This window comes from Ailuropoda melanoleuca, chromosome 3 (genome assembly GCF_002007445.2).
Source record: "Ailuropoda melanoleuca isolate Jingjing chromosome 3, ASM200744v2, whole genome shotgun sequence".
Classification (NCBI taxonomy): domain Eukaryota; kingdom Metazoa; phylum Chordata; class Mammalia; order Carnivora; family Ursidae; genus Ailuropoda; species Ailuropoda melanoleuca.
Window position 1 is genome coordinate 64309767 of NC_048220.1, and position 24232 is coordinate 64333998.

The 24232-nt window shown below is 36.7% G+C and overlaps 1 long non-coding RNA gene across 1 annotated transcript in view; it reads left to right on the top strand.

Annotated features, from left to right (window-relative positions):
- Positions 1 to 1114: 1114 nt before the first annotated feature.
- Positions 1115 to 24232, top strand: part of LOC117801532 — a 147052-nt gene continuing 123934 nt past the window's right edge. Inside the window, exons 1-2 of the long non-coding RNA XR_004624146.1 lie at positions 1115 to 1215; positions 1650 to 1888. This is a non-coding gene — a long non-coding RNA (uncharacterized LOC117801532). The remainder of the gene's footprint in view (positions 1216 to 1649; positions 1889 to 24232) is intronic.

Consider the following 24232-nt stretch of genomic DNA (forward strand, 5'->3'; position numbering starts at 1 on the left):
AAGTAGCTTGGAGTATTTGTACAGCAGACAAGGGGGGGGATCCAGAATATTTCTGTTAATAATAGTGACCCAATCAAGGCAGAGCTCAAACTCAAAGCTGAAGGCACCTGCCAGGTAGATTGTCTGGAATAGTTGAGGGGCTGTATTCGGAGCCAGGTGTGAGGTCAAAACCAAATTAGAGATGAAGCAATGGGAAAAGAAAACAGCAGAAAGTTGCAAAAAGTGCTGAGGAGAAAAACAGACTCAAGTTGGTGTTTAATTAGATATGGTGGGGGTGGGTGAGGAATGAGGCAGGATGACTCATGTTTGGAGCCTGAGAGAACAAGTGTACCCTTAACAAACAAGGAAGTCAGCAGAAACTGGTTCTTGGGGAAGTTTAATTTTAGAAATTTTAAGTTTGAGGTGCTTCCAGGGTATTCAGATTTAATCCCTTGTTGGATCTTTTATTGCTGGGGATAACAAGCAAGTCCATTCCATTACCAGAGTCCTGCTGTTAACTAATCGCCTACTTTTTCCACTGATCCCTCTACCCCCTCCCCCAGGTTTCTCTAACTTCTAGCATGAGCATTGTCAGGTCCTTTCTATACGTTGTTAGATTCAAGAGACCGAAGGATCTGTAAGACAAGTAAACATTTTTCCTTGTTAATTTTGATTACTACTCCCATTAAAATGTCAGTGGGTCACTATGACAACCCACAATGGTTCTCTTCACTCGGTCTCACCAGAGATACCTTCCATACTAGCAGTAAAGCCAGGGAGGAAGGACAGAATGGACATCATACCACCCCAGTGGAACTGGAATTCTGGGAGAGGTCAGGGTTAGAAAAAGATTGCTAATTTGGGAATGACTTCCATGGAATTGAGCAGGGATGCAGTGAAGCTGTTGATTTTCTGAGTGTAGGCTTTAGCAAGTGTTGTTTTGCAGTGAATATTTTGTTTGGTGGCTGGCTGTGTCTTTCAAAATAGATCATACTGTACTAGGGCACAGTGAGTCATTCCACATTGTTTTCCTCAGTTCTACTCTGCATTTGTCCCTCATCAACTTCCTCTTATATCTAACTATTTGCCCATGTTTCTGTCTAAGCATTTCTCCTGAGGTCAGAGAAAAGGGAAATAGACCGAAATCACCATACCATCAACAAGGGTTCATGGAGTACCTTGTATGTGGTCAGCATCATGCTAGGTGTTTCAGGCATGTCATAGGAGTGGAGTTAGGTAAGAAAAGGTTTACTTTCATATGATGATTATTAAGAGTTTGAATGAGTTCTCAAGGAGGTCATATGTTCTAAACACGGAAGAAACAGGTTGCATGCTGCCTGATAATGGGTAATGGAGCACAAGCTCTTAGAATTCTTGAGATAATACGGATACATTTTCAATTATATTTCTTGCTGACATGTGGGTTGATTGTTTTTCACTTTTTTCCACACCCGTGTAAGAGAACCCTGTATCATTGTGCCTGTGACTCTTTTTATATATGATTACTTTATATCTGCCTCATCCTCCGTATTGGCTTTTGTGTTAGCCAGTGAAAGGTGAAATTTTTGTTTTGCATAACTAAGACATTTCCAATTTAAGGAATAGTGGTAGATGAAGGTTCAGGGAGGTTAGAGAAAGATTAACGTAATGTATTTTCTCTTCTTCTGCAGATCTCTATGAATAGACCAAAAGCAGACCTCTACAGGATATTTGGGTGCAAGTGAGGCTAATTCGAGGCACATCTGCTTTACAGTATCGCAGTCTTACTTTCCTTTGGCTGGGGCTCCAGCCCCTGAGTGCAGAGTTCTTGCCTGCCTCCCTCTAAAATTGTCCCCTCAGAAAGCTGCTACCTAACGTTGGCCCCTGCTGTTTTCCTTGGTGGCTCTGATGGAAGGAGCAGAAACACCTGGTATGTGCTGGCCATGGGGGATATATTTTGGGGCAGTATTTTTCCTCTTTATCATCTCTATTCTAACTGCTCTCTGGGTGCTGCTTTACTCTAATTATAGCAAAGCTAAACAAGGTGAACTTTAGTCCAGGAACTTTTTCAGGTTCATTATATTCTGAGAAGGAAGAGTTTTTCAGATATTCTCCCTGCTTACTGGTTTTCATCCTGCTTTGTGGGAAACATCTAGTTAATTGATTGATCACATGATTTTACTATTGGCAAAATAGTGGGCAAGTAAAGTCTCTAAGCTTACTTTCCTATCTAAAAGTAGGCATAACCGCACTTAAATTATTCTAGGTTTATTCTGAGGATTAAATAAGATCATGCATAATGCCTAGAACATATATTTGGTAAAAGAAGCAATTAAATTTAGTTTATTGCCAGTATTGTGATGTGCTAAATTAACTGTTAATTCTGAATTTCAGAGTTTTGAGAATGGCACACTTAATTTTATATTAACTTACTATAACAGCAACCACTTATTGAGTGCTTACTACATGTGAGCCCCTGTGTTAAACACTTAATATTAACCGGTTTAATTCTGACTACAGCGTCAGTAAGTTCCATTATCTCTATTTTATGAAGCTTGGATAGAAGTAACTCGCCTAAAGACAGCCTATTAAAGTACTGTACTCCTGATTATACTATACTGCCTCCTTGTGACCCTCTTCTAAATACTAGTGTCATATTTTGAAATCACAATACACAAACTTGAACAGTTCTCTGTTGATTGCGAGGTTGACCGTGAAGCAGGAAATGTTGCAATTGGATGGAAAAATCTTATGGACTTGGAACTCTAGGATATGGTATATCATGGATGGAGGCCTCTGGGAACAGCTTTCTTCCTTTCTAGAAAATTGGCTAAGAACCTGGGCTCTGGAATCATATTTTCTGGGTTGTAGCCCAGCTCTGCTATTTAGTAGCTTCGTGAGCCGGGGCAGGCTTAGTTGAGCCTCAGTTTCTTATCTATCAAGTGGGGATAATATTACTTTCATTACGGAGTTGTTATGAGGATGAAATGAGTTAATACATGTGGGTTCCTTAAAGTAGTGGCTGACACTTGGTAAGCTCTGTTAGATGTTCTTAGTGTTTCTATGCCCTTCACTTTGTATCTCTCTTCTGGCGGTCTCCGTTTGTGTATTGTCTCACTCTTGCTAAAAAAGGCATTGATTTATTTAAAGATATTGTGATGCCTGTCCCCAGGATCATGTTCTGCTTTCATAATTTCTACTGTACTTTAATAGAGGGAAAAGTTCATTGCTATCTTTGAATTTCTTCCATCTTCAGAAACAATTACTGCTTAAGAATTAATAGGATCAGTACTCTTTCAGGTGTTTAATTCTGACTTCACATTTATGAAATTGAAACCTGTTAAACAATAAGTATTAACAAAAGCCAGATATGTTGAGTGAAACCTATCGGCCTTGTCTTTAGTCATAACTTCAGATTAGAAGTAAAAGCGAACTTAAAGTTTGTGGCTGGATAGAGTCTTTTCTATTTTAATGCAATCATTGGATATGAGGTACATTGGTGAGGTATCTTAGACTTTTTGCCTAGCTCAGGGAAGAGTTAATAAAGTTATGTAAAGTGCACTGAACTCCTCAAGAGAGAAGTGTTATATTAATACCTGCCTCACAGTGATGTTCTCAGACTTAATGATAGAAAGTTTGTAAATTGCCTTGGTACTCCCAGTAACATCCTGATGAAGCATCATTTCGTTTTATTGCAAAGAGCTCTAAGTTACACAGAATGCAAGTTAAGGGGGAAATAATATCCCAGTCCTTATTTTACAATCAGAAGTACATAAAATAAAGAGAAAACATTTTGTTCCAGTTGTGAGTGCTAGAGTTGATCATTTTTATATTTTCTTTCTCTATTACTTTTGGGAGAGGGGCGGAATTTATAATGCACAGTTTAATTGAGCACTCATCATTAAAATATGTAATGGCAGAAATAGTGTTCACAATACAGAGACCTTTAAGGACACTATTATTCAAACATTTAAAAATTAAATTCCAGTTTTAAAAGAGTCAAACCCCGTTTCATATGATTCTATTAAGTTTGGCATTTTTGAGATGTCTTAAATCAATACCTGTAATACTTACAAACATCAGAAGAGAGAATAGTATTGTAAACACATATTCTTGCTGTAGGGTACATTTTAAATGTCTAAACACTAATCAATATAGAGAAATTAAGTATTGACTAAAATAGCTTTATAATAAGTAATTATTGGTTTGCTCTTTTAGAAATTAGACATTTTCACTTTGGGAATAAAGAGTAAATTTACTGTCATGAAATTAAAGTGTTTTTGACCTTTTTGTACAACTTTCTTCTCTCTATGAAATGATTAGGTTTAAATATGATTGCACAGCTGTATTATGTTGCAAGCATCAATTTTTAATTATTATAAGGTCAATGTTAGAACAAATGTGATTAGTACCGTACCTCAGTGCACTTATTTACTTTGCGCTCAAAACCACCCTGTGTTTACTAAAACCAACCTGTACCTCTCTCTGCAGATATGACTAATTAGATTTATGCCAAATCCTTTATTTTTTCCCCCTGTGTTCATCCTATGTATGTGATTTTGTTGATTCTTTCCATTTTAAAAAATATGAATTGCTCGACTTATCTCTTCCCTTCAAATAGTGGGGATATTTATTTTCCTATGTGTGTGTAGGTGTCTCTGTGTGTATAACCATATGTATTAGTAACTGCACATTTCTGCAGTTATGATGTCTTAGGCACCTTGGGCTGCTGTAACAGGATATCATAGACTAGGTGGCTGAAACGACAAGTATTATTTCTCACAGTTCTATAGGCTGAGAAATCCAAGATCAAGGTGCCAGCCGATGCAGTGCCTGGTAAGAGCCTTCTTTCCGGTTTGCAGATGACTCTCTTCTGGTTATGTCCTCATGTGGCCTTTCCTTGGTGGGTGCACATAGAAAGACTCATAGAGGAAGCTCTTTATCTTCTATGAGCATTAATTCTGTTATGAGAGCCCTACCCTCATGACCTCATCTAAACTTAATTACCTCCCAAAGGCCCCACCTCCAAATATCAGAGTATCTGAAGAGAAAAGGAGTTTCCTTTCCAGAGATGGGCTTACATGTTTCCATGTTTGTAGAGATTTGTTGTATTTTTCTTATTGCTCCAAGTGACTTTGGAGTCAGCTCTTTAAATGAAAAATATGGCATATGAAATCAACAGAACAATACATGATCTACATAGGAGTCATTAAAATTTCTTAGATGTTCAGCATGAATAGTAATTCATTTTTAACAAAAAATTAGTTTTCTAATTCTTAACTGTTTCTTTGTATTTCATTTTTGTTGATAGATTATTTATATTTTAAAAATAATAATATGTTAAAAATTAAAAAAAAAACCCCATTTATTGTATTTAGTAAATGAAGCAGTGTAAGATTTCCTACAAACTAGAACAAAGAGGCCAGATACTCCATCCTCACAGCTTGGTGAATGGTCAGATGCTGGTTGGGCTCCACTGGGGATCTTAAGATGCGGGAGTGAAGAATGGATCATCACTGGGCTATGACAAGTGGCAAAGGGGCTGGGGGGAAATGACTCATTAGTAGTATTGATCAGGGTGGACTATAAAGAAGATAAGCCTTGCCTTTGATTCCTTCATGCTTCTTCAGTCAATAGAGGAGGGGCATAGGGGACATGTATAGGAATTATAAGAACTTTACTTCTGTGTTGGTTGATGCAGTTTTTGCTGCCATTTCCTTCTCATCCACTATGTTATTTTTGAGTCACATATTCTGAAAATAGTTGCCTTTAAAAAGAAATACGTAGGGTGCTCTTGTTGAGAAATATCAAGGCCTAATAATTAGGGTTGGATGATGGAACTCCAGGCATTGAAACAAGGAGTTAGGAGCTATTTTGGGATTAGATGGTTCTTTTCCAAACCTCTTAAATTATGTTCCTCAAGAGTAAGCTTATTCTCAGTAGTTTTGTGAGGCACTTACTCTCTTACTCCAGCTCAGCTGCTGCCGTCACCCTCACTATCTGCATACCACAGTACCGTGAATAATGCACTATAAACATTGCTAAAGAAATTCTTTTTCTTTCACAGATTATGTCATGGAAGCAAGCAAAAAACTTGTTATCATACACTAACGTTGTAGGAGATCAGGAATGTATGATTTGAATATAAAAGCCACAGAAATATTGTTTAGTAGGCCTAAATCTTGCTTTATTCATCTTAGCCAAGGAACTTGGGCAAAAACTTTTTGAACCGGGAAATGTCACTGTTTTTAGAGGTCTTACATGAGCTGCAGCAATTATGTGAAGCCTTTCTCAGTTACCTTCATTGAACCTAACTCTTTCCCCACAACATAATTAAAACACTTTAAAAGATGAGAGGACCAGCTGTGGTACTTCATTTTCAGGCTCTGACTACCTTCAGATTTGCTTTTTATTTCAAGGCTGTACTAATTATCATCCTGTTTTTGGACATGCAATAATTTGTATGGATTACACATTTAGAGCACATTATACTGTGTTCAGTTTGGTGGTCGGAGGAGTCTAGCATAAGGAGCATAAATATGGGCCACAAGATGAAGGTGCAACAGTATCATGTTGCTGTATGTTTCTTGGTGAAATAAAATCCACATATTAATTATCCACCTTAGTTTGGTTAGCTATTCAATATTAGTCATAATTCATTTGTCACTCTTTTCTTTTTTGCTATGGTACAGGGTGCTCAGGTGGCCTACACAAGCTGGAAAAAAAGTAGGAAGGGGCTATTAGTTACCAGTTTGCTTTTTTTGCCATTGTGATTGATGCTTATGGTATAAACTTTGATGGCCAATTTGGAGGTACAGAGCTTCACTCACTCTAAGTAAAGCTGGGACAGGGAATTTTTCCAAAGCTTTGGTTTTTAAAAGACTATTGGAAAATGAAATTTTGAACAGCCTGGAGCCATATTACTTAGCCTGATCATATCTTCCCCTTTCTAGCATGGTGAAACACTTTCATAAAGACACATATATAGCCAATTATTCTATGAAAACATGATCAATCACATGAGAAAAATGAAAATATTATAATGAAAATATATTTTATACCCCTGGGTAATAATGAAACATTAGGACTATAACAAGTGATGGTGAAGAGAGGGGGAAATAAAACACATAATCCATCACTGGGAGTATAAGTGGGTGCAATAATGAACAATAGGCATATTTAATCAGTGTCAGACATTACTCTGAAGTGCGGGAAGGTCTTTGACGGCTAGGAGGCTGTGGGGTAGAGTGACCAACTTGTCCCGGTTTGCTGGGAACTTTTCTGGTTTAAAACTGAACATCCTTTGTTCCCAGAACCCTCTTAGCTCCAGGCAAACCAGGATAGTTTAGTCATCCTAGGGTTATAGAAAATATATGGGGATCCTCAAGGGACTTGGGGGAGCAGCTATTTCTCAAATGTAGTTTTAAAAACTGGTGAATCTATACCTGTGTGTAGCAGCTGAACAATAGCTCTGCATACACCTACTTTGGGAGATAATTTGGCGTTATGAAGTTCAATATACAAATTGCCTGTGACCCCCTAATTTATCTCTGTGGCATATAGATTAGAACAACTCTTGAACATGTGTGCTGTTCATGGAGATGCGTACCAGCATTTCATAGCCCTGTTGTCTGTAATAACCAAAAAATGGGGACAACTTGAACATCCCACAGCAAAACACTAGATAACTATATTGTGTTTTTCATACAATAGAATACTGTGAAGAAATAAAAATGAAGGGACCACAGCTAAAAGCAGCAGTATGAGTTCACCTCAAATGTATTGAGCCAAAGAAACAAGGTGAAAATACGTAGGATATGGTTCGTTTATATAAAGTTAAAAATAGGCAAAAAGATATACTGTATAGTGACTAATATAACATAATCAAAATTATTATAAAAAAGAAAAAAGAAAAAATAGGCAAAAAGAAAATGATATTTTTAAAGGGAAACAAACATTCAGAATTGTAAAGAAAAGCAAGCAGATGAAAAAGTACAAAAATTCACGGGAGTGATTCCCTATGGGATAAGGAAGGAGCTCACAAAGGGCTTTGAAGTTATTGAAATGTTTCAGTTCTTCAGCTAATTAGTGATAGGTGGTTGTTGTTCTTATTCTTTTCACCTAGCACACATATACACACAATATTTAACAAAAAATTTGAAAATTCCAAAAAGTTAAATTTTGGGGGTACCTAAGTTATATTTGTATGTTTCATGTCCTTTCAGGGGATATGGAAAATTTATCACATAACAAATATTTATTGATTCCTTACTGTGTATTAGTTATATAATGTTGAAAAAACCAAAATCCCTGTCTTCAAAGGGCAAAATTTTGGTGGGGGAGAAGAACACTAAACCTCTACATAAATAAATATATAAATAGATAGGTACAATATATATGGTATACAATTTCAGGTTGAGATCAAAATTGGAAAGTAATAAAAGACAAAGTAAGAGAGAAGGTGATGGTGGGGTGTCAGAAGTGGATATTTTTGAGTGATCGGGAAGGCTTTCAGAAGCTCATGACATGTGATTAGAGTCCTGGATGAAGTGTGGAACCAACCATGTGAATATTTGGGGGAAGAATATTCTAGGCAGACTGAAAAGACACTAACTTACCTCCCAAAGTCCACTCCAAAACCTTCCCCCTCACCCTGGGCACTGTGTACAAAAAAGGGGTCTCTACCCCTCATACATCTCAAATACCTTTTATTTCTCAAGGCTCAGAGAAGTTATCCTCTTGCTCTCAGATAGGACTGTCAACCCTAGGCTCCTCACCAGAGTCTATGGCCTCTGTAAGCAGAAGCATTTCCAAATGGAGCCCTGTTAACTTTCCCCTTTGGCAAGAGAGTCTCCAGACCTCTAGGAGTCCAAGGTATGTTTGCTTCCTAGTAGGTGGAAGAGAACAACATCTCTCTTTCTTTGGGGTCTTCAAAGAAGCAAGAAGAAAACACAAATGATTATTATAATAGATTATCTTGCTATGTTATACATGATAAAATGTTTTGAAGTCCGATTGACAATAGTCTAGGAAAGCTGCAAAACCAGTCTTCAGAGAGGCCCAAAGTATAAGATTTTCTATAGTTAACGTATGAAAATATCTTTACGTGAGAAGGTTTTGCATGGTTAGCTCATGTGATCATCTTTAGCTAGGGCTGATAGAGAGCCCTAGCATAGTGAACAGATGGCATAATGATGTCAAACCACTCAGCTTCTCTGAGTGTTAGTCTCTCATCTGCTCCTACCTGAAATGGTCAGTGTGTAGATTAAATAAACTAATGAATATGAAGTTGCTTTGTCGCTGATATGACCTCTGCAGTAAAGGTAAGGATAATCATTTGGAATTCAAAACAAAATTTTTTTATGATCTGTGATTTTGTTTTTAATTATCTTGAGCCTTATCACAAAATTCACAAATTTGTGTTGATGATATATCTCCTCTACTTTAATCCTTCTAACGAGTTGGCAAAAGCACCATTACCAATCATACATATATGGTTTCTACAGTTGTGTTTTTGAATAGCTGTTTAGAGGACAATCCTGGATTATAACTTAGTCTGACTTAGTAAAGAATTCATAAGCCAAATTTGTTACTATATCTTGTCACACTGAATTTTGAAAAGCATCTGACCTTATAGATCATCTATAAAATGTGAGAAGTATTAAATATTCTTTATTTAATATTGTACATAAGCCAAACTAAAATGCTTTTCATTAAGCAAAAGGCAATATTTTAGATGCAGGGAATTTTAATTAAATTGGCATAGTTAAGACCAAAAAGCTAAAGTGGACATTGCCAGCTTATCATCAGTCCTTGCCTTTAACAGGCTAACGAACATGACTTGAAACACAGCTGAGTCTTGCTGTTCTGTGGACAGTGAAGGGATTTCCTCAGTATTTAAACATATTAATATAACAAATTATATATAAATTTAAATATAATACCAATGTCCTACAGGTTTAGAGCTGCCATTTGCCATCTCTGTGAAAAGTTGAACATTACTAATCAATTCCAATCATGTCTTTAGAAGGGGAAAACAGTGGCAGCACTTCCTGAACCAGAATTACTATCTATGTTCCAAAAGCTGATCATATTCATTTCACCACAAGCCAGTCTTATTTGAATCAGGATAGTCCAAAAGAAATAGTCTATCAGCCATTTATGGTCTGAATTCCGGTGTATGAAATAAATTTAAATGTAGCACACACAAAAGAAGTAATGAGACATTTTTGTTTTGTAATAAGGCAGTGGCCAACTATATAGCTCCTTAGTAGCTTTTTAAAAAAATACAATTTTATTTAAATTCAATTAATTAAGATGTAGCATTTTATTAGTTTCAGAGGTAGAATTTAGTGATTCATCAGTTGCATATAACACCCAGTGCTCATTACTTCCAGTGCTTTCCTTAATGCCCATCACCCAATTACCTTGTCCCTCCACCCACCTCCTCTCCAGCAACTCTCAGTTTATTTCCTATAGTTAAAAGTCTCTTATGGTTTATCTCCCTCTCTGATTTCAGCTTATTTTATTTTTTCCTCTCTTCCCCTACGGTCCTAGCTTTTTTGAGATAAGCTATCAAGTCTGCCCTTTCCCCTGCCTTAATGCCAGTGAAGATCATTTTTGTTTCAGGGAGGTACTTCTTGGGATTCTCCAAATATTCCTCCATTCATGTCTCCTCTCTCCAGGTGATGCTTTTGTTCTTGTTGGCATCCGTGTAAGAAAATCCAGGAGCCTGACCTGTCTTTTACCCAAATAAACCATGGAGAACTGGCCCAGTCTTGTGCTTGTTACCCTTTTCCACAGAATGGCACAAATATCTTCTTGCTTTCTCAGCATTGCCCATTTTGAAGTCGTTCTTTTCATTGTGCGTGAAATGAAGTTGCCTGCCCGCAAGCCAGATGTCTCGCTCTTTACTCAAGACAAATTTATTTATTTATTTTAAAGATTATTTATTTGAGAGAGAGAGAGAGAGAGAGAGTACAAGCTGGGGAGAGAGGCAGAGGGAGAGGGAGAAGCGGACTGCCTGCTGATGTGGGGCTAGATCCCTGGACCCTGGAATCATGATCTGAGCAGATGCTCAACTGACTGAGCCACTCAGGTGCCCCAAGACAAACTGAATTTTGAATTCTGGTTCTTCTACTTACTAGATGTGGTTAAGCTTCTTTTCTGAGTCTTGACTTCCTTGTTTGTAAGCTGAAAATTCAGTCAAAAATTTTGGTAGCTTACCTAACCAGACTCTGTGTTAAGTGTTAGAAAATGGTGATAATAAAACTCATTAGGAACTCAAAAGTCTGCCTTGAGGAATAAATAACCTCCAGCATCCGTTGCATAGTTTGGTGCATAGTGGGTAGAAGGATATCTTAATATCTGAATAATGTTTGTTCAGATATTTTCCTTGAACTCTAGATTTGTCTATTCACTGCCTACTTGCTATGTTGGCTTGGATATATTATAGATATTTGAAATTGAGCACATCAAAATAACTTCAATTTTTTCCTTATTTTCCTACCATCTTCCTTATCTTTACAGCAAATAGCAAAATCATCCTTTAATTTGCTTAATCATCCTTGACCTCCTGTTTTCTCTCACATGCTACATTCAGTTTTGCTGACACTTACCACCACTTTGTAAATAATGAAAAGGTGGCTTAGAGACTTTAAGTAATGTGTACATGATCTCACAGCTAGTAAAATAAGCGGGGCTCAGGATTCCAGTTCAAGTCTTCTGATTTCCAGTCCTTTGCTATTTTATTTTACTATTATACTTTTTATTATACTATTTTATGGTTTCAGGGCATGAGTAAAGTTCTTCTTTATCATCTTGGTTAATTCAATGAATTAGTACATGTTGATTTAACGCTTATAATTACCACCCCTTGCAAATACCAGAGGATATAAATGTAGACAGAAAATTATGAAGTATTATTTAAAGAAAACTATTTGTTTTGAAATTCCAGTTTCACTAGGAGGAAAAAAGGAAACTTACATTCTCAAATTAATAGAGTGCTGATGGAAAGCAAGATTTTGATGGCTTATACTAGGAGATACTATCATATAAAACTGATGGCATCTTTCGTAAATTGTTAAAAGCCACAACCTAAGCAATAGAGGGATTGGAAGTTTCTTCAAATATCTACTCTCCTAGTCATGAGGAAGTCTCTGGCCCAGTAGGAATGGTAACTGTTTTTTTTCAAGTGAAATCAACACTTTTCTCTGTTACCAAACATTAGTGAGAAACATAATGGGGAAAGAGTGAGATAGAGAGAGAAAAGGCAGAGAGAATTTATTTATGCTGATTTAAAGAATGCTGAGTATACTAGTTATTAATTGAAGTAAAAAGGCACTAATTAGACTTGCATTTGGTGTTGAAAGCAGCAACCTTCTCTGTGATTTCTCAAACTCATATTTAAATGAAAATATGGTCACCCAAGAAAATGATTTGATTAAAACTCTTCACTTTCGACATTGGTAATTACCACAATATTTTTTTTTATTGCAGTCTCTTTGAATATTAGTTATCTATTTAATTTTATGATGCCTGTCGCTGACATACCTAACTGCTAGAAGTTGATATGGTAATACACTTATCATTAGTGCTTACTGATCTGTGAATTAAACATTGGTATAAAAGATGCTTCTCACAGTCACAGAAATGTTAATTAAATTGGCAAGTATAAAAGCACCTCTTTTGAGCAATTTTTAATTTAAGCAGTTAGAATAAATATATTGCACATCAGGGTATTCTGATTCATGTATTCTGGGATAGAGGACAAATGACTTTGGCAGGTTCCCTCTTTGAGTAATCAAATAGGTGTCTGTTTTTCTAATTAAGTATTTTGACACAAACTTTGAATGTAATAAGATAATATTAAAAGATTATTTGTAGAGAGATAACTCATAAGGCACAGGATGATGAGGCCGCCAAAAAGGTATAATTTTTAACTATTTAAAAACCATGGTATAAAGAAAGGAGTGGTGGTAGTGCTGCTGTGTTTCCTGTTTGTGGGAGCACGTATGGATGGTTGTCTTCACCAGTGAGGGCTGTGTCTTTGGGGAGAGGGAGAGAATAACGAGCATTGGGAGAGGATTTGAAACCATGATAATGAAGTCAGTTCTGAAAGTCCTGAGAATGTTTAGTCTAGAGAGAGAAAGGCATAGATGGATAGAGAGAGAAAGGCATAGATAGTCCTTTTCACATTTTTTTTCTTCCGAGAAAGATGCCATGGTTAGCTGGTATCTTTGCTATACTGGTTAGTAAATATTTTGAATTTCACCACTGCCTCTGTCTGTCATGTAAGATTTTCCTCAAGTGTGTCAGAGGCCATTATAATGAGTGAGCTTTTTTTTTTTTTTTTAACAGAGCTACTGAAAGATCTGTCAATTGAAAGGCTCCATTCTCCATAAAAGGCATAGGGATTATGAATAATGTATATATTTTTCTGAATAGATGTATACAGAAACAATATTTTAAATATATATATTCCAGAAAAAAAATGTGTTTAAAACAGGAACTAAATGGAAGGATTCACTTATAATTTGACAGTTAGTTTTGTAAGGAGTCATATATAAAACTTCCGTTGACTAGTGCCATATTTTCAATTTACTTAAAGAATTTTTGGTGTCCGTTACAGCCTGGCATTCTGGCTGTCCAGCCTATATGCCCCTTAGTACAACTTTGGTTGGATGGCATATTTTTATTGGAAAGATAGGTAATAAAGTCAAGTGGAGCTTAAATGTCTGGGATTTAGGACTCTTAAGTTCATCCCCACCCTAGATTACTATCATAAAATATCAAAAGACAAGTTGGTAGTCAGGGGTACACAAAAACATCTTGATTGAAACTATTCGGCTAACCAATTGTGTTTTTTATATGTGTCTTGAAATTAGGACACAATGGTTGTAGCTACAGACTAATTACCAGAAAGAAGAGGCAGTAAAATTCATGTACTGTTCTTCCTGTTTGTACTGTCTCTCGAAAGATTAGTGTTAGTCCTTGATTATAGAATCTTCCAAATGAAAATGATTGCATTTTTGACTTTTCAGAATGAGATTTTTAAAAATTATGAACTTGATATCCAAGGTAGAGAACGAACATTTTCTTTCATTACTAATGTTACTTGTGATTTCTAATTAAGACAGAGGCAGTTTGCTGAAGAGACAGTTTGTGTGAAATGTAAATCTGTAAATTTGCGGATTGCATTTTTCTGCCCTTGCCTCCAGTCAGCATTTTATTTTAAACCATTTAACCATGAAAGTAATATATATGTTTTTAAATAAAATGGCTCCTTCTAAAATGTTCTTATCAAATTCATGGGGTAAATATTGTGCTTTTTTTGTGTGTGTTAATCTATTAGTGACCATGGATTTGCTATGGTTCACTCATACTTTTTGCTGGACTGATGTTGTAACTGGTCAACCTCTGGGGCAATTACCTTGTCTTTGTTAATGCAGGGATGACACTAGCTCAGGTCTTTAATTTAATTCTGGTTAAGAACTTGGTTGTGGCTCATACTGGTTATCCAAGAGCTAAAAAATGAAGTTTATGACTTAGGCTTGTTTATTCTTCACTACCACATTAAATCGGATAATCACGAAATGTTAGAGATAAACTGATAAAGAAAGATACTATACCTATATGAAGAAAACTATAAAGTCTACTGAAGTCCATTAACCAATCTGAAAGACACCATGCTTTTGGCTGGGAAGACTCAATAATATAAAATGTCAATAATACCAGATTCATACATACATTTAATATGACCCCAACTAGAATCTCAATATTTTTAAAACATTTTGGACAAAATGTTACCATATGAATATAAAAGAACGAACAACAAGGTTAGCCAAAAAAGTTAGGAGAAAATGAACAGTGAGGATAAATATGTCTTAATAGATATTAAATATTAATCTATTATTAACACACAATATGGTATTGGTATAGTATCAGAAATATATACTGGAAGAATAAAATAGAGAGTTCAAATTAGTATACAGGGAACTTAATATATAGAAATTTTATGGGAACAAGTTTTTTGTGTAATAAACAGTGTGAATACAATTGGCTATTCATTTGGAAGAAAATAAAAATGGGCTCTTTATTCCTTTTATCATATACAAGATACAAAACTGAGTAGGAGTAAAGATTTATGTATTATGAATTCGTTGAAATAAGTTAACTCTCTACCTTCTATCTGTTGAGTTGGAGAGACTTCCTTCCTTCCTTCCTTCCTTCCTTCCTTCCTTCCTTCCTTCCTTCCTTCCTTCCTTCCTTCTTTCCTCCCCTCCCTCCCTCCTTCCCTCCCTCCGTACCTCCCTCCCTCCCTCTCTCTCACCCTTCCTTCCTTTCCTTCTCTCTTTCAAGTTTTTATTTAAATTCCAGTTGGCATACAGTGTAATATTAGTTTCAATGTAGTGATTCAACACTTCCATACATCACCCTGTGCTCATCACAGGAAGTGCCCTCCTTAATCCCCATCACCTATTTCACCCATCCACTCACCCACTTCCCCTCTGGTAACTATCAGTTTGTTCTCTATAGTTTAAGAGTCTGTTTCTTGGTTTTCCTCCCTCCTCTTTTTTCCCCCCTCTGCCCCTTTGTTTTGTTTCTTAAGTTCCACATATGAGTGAAATCATATGGTATTTGTCTTTCTCTGACTGACTTATTTCACTTAGCATAGTACTCTCTAGCTCCATCTATTTCATTGCAAATGGCAAGATTTCATTCTTTTTAATGGCTGAGTAGTATTCCATTGTATATATATACATCTTCTGTATCTATTCATCAGTTGATAGACACTTGGGTTATTTCCTTAATTTGGCTATGGTAGATATTGCAGCTGTAAACATTAGGGCGCATGTATCCCTTTGAATTAGTATTTTTGTATTTTTTGGGTAAATACCTAGTAGTGTGATTGCTAGATCATGGGGTAGTTCTATTTTTAACTTTTTGAGGAACTGAGTTGGAGACATTTTCAAAGAGTAGAGATAAATCATGGTAAACCATGCACACACACGCACACACACACACACACAGTGGAAGCCACAGAAAACTACATTCTAGGTTTCTTTCTTTTTCTTTCTTTCTTTCTTTCTTTCTTTCTTTCTTTCTTTCTTTCTTCTTTCTTTCTTTCTTTCTTTCTTTCTTTCAGATTTTATTTATTTGACAGACAGCGAGAGACAGTGAGAGAGGGAACACAAGCAGGGGCAGAGGAAGAGGGAGAAGCAGGATTCCCGCTGAGCAGGGAGCCCGATGTGGGGCTCGATGTGGGGCTCGATGCGGGGCTCGATCCCAGGCCCCTGGGATCACGCCCTGAGCCGAAGGCAGATGCTTAACGACTGAGCCACCCAGGGGCCCCACATTCTAGGTTTCTAACATTGATTACCTTGATGGAGATAAGATGTTTATAGAAAGGTAGAGGGAAGACAAGAAACACACACACACACACACATACACACACAAGTAAAGAAAGAAGGAATTAATAAAAGTTGTTCACAATAAAAATTACCCTGAAAGATGTAAAAGTGTGTGTGTGTGTATGCACGCGTACGCATTAAAAGAACCACAGACAATGGGCTCTAAAGTGTTAATAGTGGATGTTGCAGTGTTGTGGAATTTCTAATGATTTTTGCTTCATTTTGCTTTTCTATATTGATTAAATTTCATTTACAAAGAACATTTATAATTATATAAGCAGAGAAAAATTACTGAAGGATTTCTGACTGGAGAGCAGACCTGAGAAATAAGAAGAGGGAAATGGAAGGGTCTTACAGGTGTATGGAAGATACTAAGTGACTACATATTGCAGTAAATGTTCATAGTTTTTTCTTAAAATTATTGACATGTTAAAAAAATAAATTTGTTATAGAATATGAATCTTTTAATTTGCACAGTATTTGCAGTAAAAGAGGGATAAGCTTGCAACAAAAGGAAGAAAATAATGTTTGCTGCTTCTATAACTATTACGGTTTTGTACTGTGTCAACTAAGCATGGTCTCTTTGCCACTGTTCTTTTTCCTGTGTGGTTTTGGGTTGGGGTTGCCAAAAGAGAAATGTAAATGAGATTTGGGGGCAAAAATGAAGCAGCAGATATTATGTTCTGATATATGAACTTAGGAATGTGGCTGAATAGAGTTAGATATTACCAAATAGGTTTTTGTGTGTGTGTGTGTGTTTGCTGGTGATAAAACAAAATGAGAAGAGAGAGATGAACTCAAAAAGAAACTATTTTGAATAGAATGTAGAGACTTAAGGAATGGTTTTTAAGGAAAGTTAGGGAAAATATATAGTAGTCATGGTTTTCTGTATTAAAAAAATAGTTTCTCACCTTCAGTGTCTCCCAACAAGATTCTCAGTCAGTGGTGACATCTGGGCCAAGATCAAATCTATGATGGTACAAATGCAGATTTCTAGAGTATGCCTGTGAGACCCTTTGTTGTGACCCGAGAAAAACTTAACAGTGTGCTTACCAGGTCTTCTAAGAATATTCTGGTATGCTTTCTGTGCTAAAGACCCTGAAGGATTGTAATGAGAGAAGGCTTAAAAATATTTTTCTTTTTTTTTAGAGGTGGGGAGGGGTAGAGGGAGAGGGAGAGAGAGAACTTAGGCAGACTCCACACCTGGTGTGGAGTGCAGTGTGGCTTGATCTCACAACCCTGGGATCATGACCTGAGCCGAAATCAAGAGTTGTGCACTTAACTGACTGGCCCACCCAGGCATCCAAGGCTTCAACCTATCTTAAGGTCATTGTCCCATGGAACCTTGGTGCTTAGGCCAAGTATTTTTTGGAAATAAATAGAGGTGTAACTTTTGTTGAATGGAGTGGATTATAATTTGGCACACAGGAAGCACACAAAACTTTGAAAGGAATTATGTAAGCTTGGTATGCAAAGGATGAGATAATGTAAAATGGAAAGGTTTTGTTCCCTTAACCTAGAGGAGGCAGGCTGAACAAAACTACTTATTACAAGGATGTCTATTCTTTCTCATGGGGAAAGGATGACTCAGAGGGCAGACTCAACAGCTTAAAAGGAGCAGCCAAAGTTCCAGCAAGTCATTCCCAGGAAGCATGACTGTGGCGTTATCAAGAAACTGGCAACACACACCCGTATGGATTTCAGAGCTGTTGTGGACCTGCTGTGTGCTTCCCATTTTGTCTTTTTGTCAAAGGCAGTATCTATGTCAGTTATGCTGAGTTTTCTCATCAGTGTGTGGGGTGTGTATGTGGCAGATAATATGTCTCTTTAGTTAACAGTCTTCGGATTGGTAGGAACCATGCTTGAGGAACTAAACCCAAGGAAACACAGCACATCTGCACCTGGACCTGATTGAAATGACAAGATCTTGGAGGCTGAGCCCGATGATGAAAAAAAATGTTGGGAGTGTTGAGTGAGTGGGAGAGGCATGAATTTTGGTGGTCCAAGGGTAGACTGTGATAGATAGTAAAAAATGGCCCTTCTGAATTCTGTTCCACTTTACACAAGTATATATGCTCCCACTCATGTCAAAGGATAGAGTTTAATTAACTTCCCTTTAAATCTGGGCTGGCCTTAGTGACTTGCTTGACTAACAGAATGCAGTGAAAATGATTTTATGGGACTTCTGAGGCTAGGTGATAAGCCTTACTGCTTCTGCTTTGTTCTATTGTAATGCTTGCTTAAAAGACATCCTGTCTTAGAAATTAGCTGCTGTTATGAGAAGCCCAGGCAACATGGAAAGGGCACTTGTAGGTACTCCCGGTGAATGCTCCAGCTGAGCTCCCTCCAAGACCCAGCATCACTTGCCATCTTGGTTAAGCAGCTCAGCTGAGTCTTAGCCATTGTCTTACTCCAATTGCATTGGAGAACCCAAGTAAACACCATCCAGCAGAGCTCAGTCAATCCATAGAGCTATGAGAGAGTACAGTAAATTGCCTTAAGCCACTAGATTTTATGATGGTTTGTTATGGAGCAAAACACGAATCATTTTTGAACATTTAGCACACTTCTTTCCCTCCACATGGAATGCCTTACTTTGATACTTTTCTAGCCTTCTAGAAGCAAATCTTACATCGGGCCTCTACTTGAATACTCTAAAAATCACTCTTTTTCCAGAATATTTCACTTGTTTCTGCCTCTTTCCTTTATACTTGAGATATAATTTGTCTTACGCTAATTTGCGCTCAGTTACAATTTTTTTATAAGACCTTGATTCATTCTCAAGGGACATATCCTTTGCTTTTGCATTCAGCTGTAATTTCTCAAGACAGACTTAATCTCTTATTCCTTCCTTCATAGCCCTCCAGTTTACTCTGATCACTCAGTAATTTTAGCTACCTAAACCTCTTATAGAATGCTTTTTGGAATTGGAGGATGAGTTTGTATGTTCTCTGTTGGCCTAGCAGTCCTACTGAACTTGTTTAGTAACAACTATTAATCACCACATGAAATTTTCTGTTCTACACCACATTAATGGTTTGAAAATCTGGGGACTGTTTTCTTATTTTTCTCTGATCCTGTCTTAATTTGGCCCATCTACCAGTTTTCTTCATTTCCTACTCCCATGGCCCTGATAGTTTCCTGTCTTATGCCAAGCTTTTTTTTGCCTTGGGATATTTGCCTTTAGGTTTTTTCAACCCAAAGTTCTCTGTCCTGGCTCCTTCATACCCTCCTTCTCTCAGCTCAAATGTCATATCCTCAGAGATCTTTTCTGGCCATCCACTCCAAAGTAGCTCCAAACTCCACTCCTGTCACTATCCCTTCATTTGACTTTATTTTTTATAGCATTTATCATTACTTGGAATTTTCCTCCTCATTTATTTGCTTTTTTATTCTATGGCTCCCCTTAATCTTGTTTGTCCTCCCCTCTCACTAGTATGTGAAGTCCAAGAAATAAGAATTGTTTTTTGGGGGGGCAGTTATTGTTTATTTCAGTTATTGCTGTATTCTCAGAGTGTGGCAGATGCCTGGTGCATCGTAGGTATTCAATAATTTTTTGTTGAATGAACTCTCATATTCTTCTGCCCATCAGCATAGGGTAGGCCTATGGTAGGTAGGTAGGTAAACCAGCTCAACCCAGGAGCTCTTATTCTACCCACTGGGAACTGCAGTGAGAGCACCTGGCCTGGCTGGGGAAAGCAGTGACAGTAGGGAGCTTTAACAAGTTTGAAAAAGCTCAACTCACTTTGCTATTATTAAAATTAAACATGTTGGAATCTTAGATTTCTTATTAATATTTTTGTGCTTCAAATCTGTGTTTATGCTTCAACAAGCCAGAATTGGAATGACTGGGCATCAGAATGAAAAATTTTATTTTAAATTATTTTAATTGCCTTTCCAATTGGAGTAAGGTTTATAAAATTTAAAGATAAGCATTTTCATTAGCTTAAACTATAGGCAGAATATTTGCTTTCTCTTTTAAATATATATGGCTGCTTAAATAATGGAATCAGTTTCATTTATTTATTGTAATACAGGTAACTTTGTCTGTAAATGTGTAACATTATAAATTCCAGAGAAGGTATGTGGTATTCAGGATTCTACAAGGAGAATCAAGGAGAGATGCCTATAATAAACTTGGAAATTTTTCATTCTTCAAAAATATGTAAGTTTTAGATTTCTTAAGCTCATCCCTATCCTATTTTCTCCTTCCAGGCATATAGAAGGATTATGTTTTCTCTCAACTTTGCAGTTGGGAAGAGCCATGTAACTAGTTCTGGCCAATGGGTTATGAGTGCAAGAGACTTGTAATTTAGTCATGTAATCACTGGCTTGGGACTTGCAGCTCTCTCTTCCCTTTCTCTGGTGTCTCAGGAGGCTACATATTCCAGATGGTGCAGACATAAGATGGTAGAGACTTCATAAACTGGGCTCCCTCAGTGACTCTCTGGTGACCTATGTGGAGTCTGTACTGTGGGTCCCTGAGCCACTGAGTCTCTAAATGACTGTCTGTGGATCTGTTTGGGGTACATAGCATGAGCCAAAAATTATAGTTTTGGCCACTGAGATTTGGTGGTTGATTGTTACTGCATTGTAGCCAATCCTAAATGCATAATATAGTTGAGGAATAGGAACTGGGGTTGATTTTTATTAGCTTATCTCTAGTTGAAAAGATTTATAAATATTAATAAAATCACTTTAAACTATCTTGCAATTTTTTTTGGTTGAACAAAGAAATTTGTGGAATGTATGCCTGCATTTAATAAAGGGGAATACTTTGTGTGTTCTTGAGTTTTCTTGATAGTATAAAGGAAAAATCAGGTACTGAGGTATGTGATTGTAGTATTACAGATGCTTTGATCATATGTGTATACAGAGGGGAAAGCTCTAGGTCTTCTGTGATTTTAATTCACAAAGCCATCCTTTATTTGCACTTAAAAATAGCTGCCGCTACTATCACTTAAGATATTTTTTCAGCTTTCATTGTGCCATGGAAATTAGCATTTTTATTACCACAAATTATTCTTGTTTGCTAATTCCAGAGATGTCCAAAAGCAAGAACAGCTTCCCGAGCTGTTAGACTTTGGAAGAGAATAGTAAATCAATGGGTAGATAGGACCATATATCATATTAAACACAGGGAATTCACCACAAAATCATTATACTAAAAAGCGACAATTTTGATTGATTAAAATGGTATGGGCTGGATAGTGTTAAATCACTATGAGTGATATGACATTATAATTTTACATAGCATATTTCTGCCAAGACAATGAAGGTAAAAGGCATTGTCATCAGATGATAACAGACAATAAGAAGAATCCTGATGTTAGATTTATTACCTGGTTTAGATTTAGAAAGAAGTAATTCTTGTCCTGTTCCACTTATCAAATGACTGTAAATTCAGTGATGATGTAAAATTCTAAGGCAGAGCCACTTACAGGTTTGACAAAGTGCCAGCTATAAAGTATTTATTGTACTCAGTGGTTCTGCCTTACACACTTAAATATTTATCAGAAACATAAGCCCCTCTGATAAATGTTTCTGATCTTTGTGGCTAGATTTTTTTTTTAAACATTTAGATTTTTCATCAGAAACTANCACTTAAATATTTATCAGAAACATAAGCCCCTCTGATAAATGTTTCTGATCTTTGTGGCTAGATTTTTTTTTAAACATTTAGATTTTTCATCAGAAACTATGTCTGTATTTTTACTATCTTAATAACTTTGAGCTTATAATTTGAAAAGGAAATATGTGAGTTTTAAAATTTTATTTCTTTTAACTTCTGCTTTTACATGTAACATTTTCAAGGTAGTATTCTAACTTAGAGATGGAGACTTCCTTATTTAGCCATTGCTGTAGAGATGGCCCAGCCAAATTTTCTGACTTTTATCCTTATGTATATACCAGATAAGATTTAAGTTGATGATGGTCTAGGTATAGTCTGAGAAAATTTACGGGTTTCCAGGTATATTAGGTAATTGTTTTAATGCCACCTACCTCCGTGTTTTGTTTCTGAAGGACACAGGCATAGTGGTTTCTTATCCCGGCCATAGGGGAGACCTTGTTTGGGAGCACAGCTGACTGGACCAAGGATTAGCACCTGCATCAGAGAAAGGCAGCACTGTCCTGGCCAGTGATCTGTGGGTGACATATCATGGCATTAGAACCTCAGGAAACAGATGTTCTGCATCAGAGGAAGGAGACTGGACCTGGTAGATCTCCTTAAGGCATTCTAAGGTGAGACACACAACTGGTAAACAAGTCAGAAGCACAGAGACTCACAAAAGGAAAACAATTAGTAGACTCCATAGGGCTGCCAAAGCCACCACATGCAAAAGCCAACCGTTGAAAGAAGAGCAAAGTCACAGAGCAGTAGCAGGAGCAGTAGCTATTATGGAAGCTGAAATAGAAAGTAGTGGAGCCATTAGGAAATGAAAACTTGACACTTCAGAAGACTTAAAGTGGGCTCAGTTGCTGCAGTAAAGGTGTTGAGATTATTTTTTTTTTGTTATTCTTCCATTCATCCAGCAAACTAACTTCAACTATATTAAATTGGGCTTCTCTCTCTTCCTCCAACTTTAAAAAATCTAACACAGTTGAAAAAATATAATGAATTTATAAGATCACAGAATTTCAGCTCTACAAGAGAATTTAGAGATGTCTTACCAAAATGTTTTTCAGTTTATTTCTACTATGAAGAATTTCAGTGCAAGAGAGGGTAAATATCAAAGTCCCTTGCTGTGCTCTACCAACTGATCATACACTGTGATCATTACTTCCTAGGGCTACAAACATATCTTCAGTAGTTGTTTTTTCTGGCCCTGGTACAAAGTAGTAGCTCAATAAATGCTTTTTGAATAGTGAGTCAGTGAAGTCTGATGGCATTTGATAGTTTAGATTTGCTTGCAGAGTTGGTTAGTTCTAAACAGTTAAAATAAAGGATATGGTAAAAAAAAAAAAGCAGTAAGACTTATTTCACTCTCCCTAATCTATTTTATTAACACTTTCTCTTCTGCACCACACTTAACACTCTCAAATAAAGAAGTTATTAGCCTTGTAAGCTGATTAAAGAGGTTTTATATCCTTCAAAATTGGACTGGAAAATTCATTGTCCAAGGTTAGCATTTAGGGTTCAAAATTGCATGGCCAATGGGGCACTGACAGCATCCAACTAAATTACAGTTCAGTCTGCACATTTGCTTAGATTCATGGATTAAAAGTGAAAAAGGTTTTATGTTTGGAACATTTTCTGATTCAAGGATAAGGAAGGTTAGTGTGAAGCTAGGTTCCTGACCCTCTGATAATTTACGTGGAACTTTCAGTATCAGTGTCATTTTCTCGAATATCAAAGGCTAAAGCGTATTTTGAATAAATCAAATCTTAAAAGAAGTCTCTGGGAAATGTTACATAGCTGTTGAGCAGGCTGTTTTATAGAAGGAGAACAACTAGTTGAATTCAGGGACATTTCTTCAATTTTAGCCACCTCTGAAAGAGCCGTAAGAGCTATCAAAGTTACACCTGCCATTTTGTTGTTGTTTTTTAAAATTTTTAACTTAAATTCAATTTAGCTAACATATAGTGTATTTTTAGTTTCAGGGGTAGAATTTAGTGGTTCATCAGTTGCATATAACACCCAGTGCTCATTACATCAAGTGCCCTCCTTAATGTCCATCACCCAATTACCCCATCTACCCACCCACCTCCTCTCCAGCAACCCTCAGTTATTCTCTGTAGTCAAGAGTCTTTTATGGTTTGCCACCCTCTATTTTTATCTTACTTTATTTCCCTTATGTTCATGTTTTGTTTCTTAAATTCCACATATGAATGAAATCCTATGGTATTTGTCTTTCTCTGAC